General features: G+C 34.5%; 1 long non-coding RNA gene across 2 annotated transcripts in view; it reads left to right on the forward strand.

The window, feature by feature from the left end:
• LOC106879850 (uncharacterized) overlaps nt 1-3,082 on the forward strand; it is a 201,271-nt gene that overhangs the window by 49,435 nt on the left and 148,754 nt on the right. For both annotated transcript variants that reach the window (XR_008264389.1, XR_008264390.1), the window contains exon 3: nt 1,678-1,866. This is a non-coding gene — a long non-coding RNA (uncharacterized LOC106879850). The remainder of the gene's footprint in view (nt 1-1,677; nt 1,867-3,082) is intronic.

Genomic DNA, 3,082 nt, shown 5'->3' on the forward strand with positions numbered 1-3,082 from the left:
TATATATATATATATATATTGAATATATACATAAAAACGTTAATAGAGAGGGACTACAATTAATTGTTTTATTTCGATTATTTTGATAGCAATGACTATTTTTTGTTAGTCAATTTTACAAATTTATGTCGTCAGCCATGTTTCCGTCAAAATGAATACTTTTATCTTTTATATTTTTCTCATATTACTGTTTCTCACTCAAGTTGGACCTAATCGTGGGCGTTCGAAACACGACCGATGATTCTTTGTTTGAAGCAGAGCAACGCTTGCGTTCTGTGAGTTCACTGGGTATTAAACCTTCCTCCGCGACTAAACTAAAATAATAAAATATAACAACATGCTAAGGAACATGTATTATACAATATACCATGTCATATGAATGTGATTTTGGCTATTATTCCTGGTAGAATAAAATAAGGTGATGAATTCCCTTCGTTGATTCATTTTTAATCGTGTTATATCTGTATGTATATAGTAATTTGTATAATTTCAATGGATACCCATCTCATTGTTTATACTTAATAATGGACGGCAACCCTTCGAAGTATATCTACGCTACTGCCGCGTTTGCGTTTGTACGCGTGAGTGAAAGAGTGTGTCTGTGTTTGTGTTTGTGAGTTTATCTCTGTGTACGTGTGTGTGTATGTGTGCGTGTGTACGTGTGTGAGTGAGTGCGTGAGTACGTTTGTATTTCTTAGTACGTACAATTATGTATGGCGTTCATTTATTTGTTGTTGTTATGTAGCTTCAGATTAGTCCTGGTCGGTTACATGTATCGTCTGACGCGTCCCAAACGTGCCCACCGCGTCTTTCTTTCCTGGGATAATATAGCAAGAGTTATCTTAGCCAATATATTTCTATTGCGTGATTTCAGAGATATATAGCAACTATTTCTAGCAGGGCAGGCAATCGTAGATGTGAACCTCTCTTTTTTTTATCTCATTCAGCGTGCCGCCATGATTGTTGCTGTTATGTATGTCACCGATGCTAATATTGTTTAACTTAACTTTGGTGTAGTAAACTTAGGATCAAAGACTTTCTAGAAGTGACCATCCAGTCTTTTATGTATATAATTGACAAAATACATCGTACAGTGTACCACTCCTTGTTTTATACAATTGTGCGTGACTTAGAGGGATCGAGCTGCTATTTCAAACAAGTCGTGTGACCTATAGAGATTCTTTCGTAGTTTCATCCATATAGTAAAGAAAGCTGGATAAAACTGCTTAAACTTTCGTTCGCTAATCTAATGTGTCTTGATCTTAATTTCATATTTAATATTTACGAAGATTAACTTTAGTTTCCAATGACTTTTGCTAAGTCGATAAACTTTTAACCAATCTGATGTTGGCTCTTTTCGTAACCCTGTTCACTCTTCCATCTATATTTGATCATCCTTGTTTTATTCTGTAGTTGTAGTAGTAGTAGTCGTTGTTGTTGTTGTTGTCGTCGTCATCATTGTTGTTGTTGTTGTTGTCGTCGTCATCATTTTTGTTGTTGTTGAGCCCCGGTTTAATTAAGTGCTCCAAACCCATTATTGCGGTAGCTATGTTTCATTAAACATTATGTATTTAAGTTAAGATTTTCCAATGTGCCTCTCATTTCTTTTTCTTTTATCCACTAATCACAAATAATTGTAAATCATTTAATTACACATTCTCTTTTTCGTTATTTTAGCTCCTTCTAAAATCAAGAAAAAGGAAAACCGAAATGTGTTATTTTTGTATATGAATTGCGTCGGGTTCCTAGTTGTACTGAAAACAAGAGCGAATACGAAGTTACTGAGTAATGCAGTTCTGTTCAACTACACAAACACAAAAACAAAAACAAAAAAATTGAGCTGTGGAAGATGGAGCACATTGTGAGGTAAGAAACAGTTATAAAAGTTGTCTAGGTATGGAGTATAGTGAACGACTTCTTGCCGTCGACAGAATATAGAAGAGAACTCAGACCCACAAAGGATCAATAGTTAGAGAGATGTTGCGTGGTGCAGGATTAGCGAATTTATTTTTTGACTTGGGTGTGTTACAATATATGCATTTATTTGGATGTTTGCGCGTACCTGTGGAAATTCCTATGAGCCTTATATGGAAGTATATCTATAGAGAATTCCTTTCGTATAATGTTAATATTTATTCGTAAATTGTTAGACAACGAGCTAACAAATCGCTATCACGCCGGAAAAAAAAATTATTAGTGGCATTTCTTCAAACTTCACGTTCTTAGTTCAAATTCCGCCGGCATCGACTTTGCCTTTCATCCTTTCGCGGTCGATAAACTAAGTACCAATTGATTACTGGGTGTTTCCTTCCTTTGGAACTAGGCGCCTTGTGCCAAAATTGAAAACAGATATTTACTCAAAAATATGTCAGCGAGCTGGCTTGATTGCTAGTACGCCGGGTAAAAAGCTTAGCAGCATTTCTTCCGAAATTACGTTCTGAGTTCCGGCGAGGTCGATTTTTGCCTTTCATCCTTTCAGGGTCGATAAAATAAATACCAGTCGACTTACCCCTCCCCGAAATTGCAGGCTTTGTGCCAAAATTTCGAACGATTATTTAATCGTAAATTATATATTTTTTTCATCTAGCTGCAGTGTTGACAATCAACATTGTTGATGCAATCTAGTTTATGTGAAGAACATGTTGCCTTTCTAAATGGAAATTTTAAAAGTTCCACGATTATGCTAGTGTTCTACTTCATTTGACAATTTACCTTGCTATACATGACACTTATTAATAAATGGATATCACATATCCATTACAATTTCTATTTCGACATGGTGCAGTACAGTAAAAACAGTTACTCGTAGCTTAAGTAAACACATAGATAGGAAGATGCTTATTATAAAAAAAAAAAACTACCTCTAACAATAAACTTACAGTTCGCACAAGACTGTTTCTCAGTCATGTTATACAAAAGAGAGAAAAAGTAAAGAAAAACGGTAAGAAGAAATACATACATATATACGTACATACATACATACATACATACATACATACATACATACATATATACATATAGGCATACATACATTCATACATGCATACATACATACATACATATATATGTATGTTTATATATA

The sequence above is a fragment of the Octopus bimaculoides genome, chromosome 6, assembly GCF_001194135.2.
Source record: "Octopus bimaculoides isolate UCB-OBI-ISO-001 chromosome 6, ASM119413v2, whole genome shotgun sequence".
Lineage (NCBI taxonomy): Eukaryota > Metazoa > Mollusca > Cephalopoda > Octopoda > Octopodidae > Octopus > Octopus bimaculoides.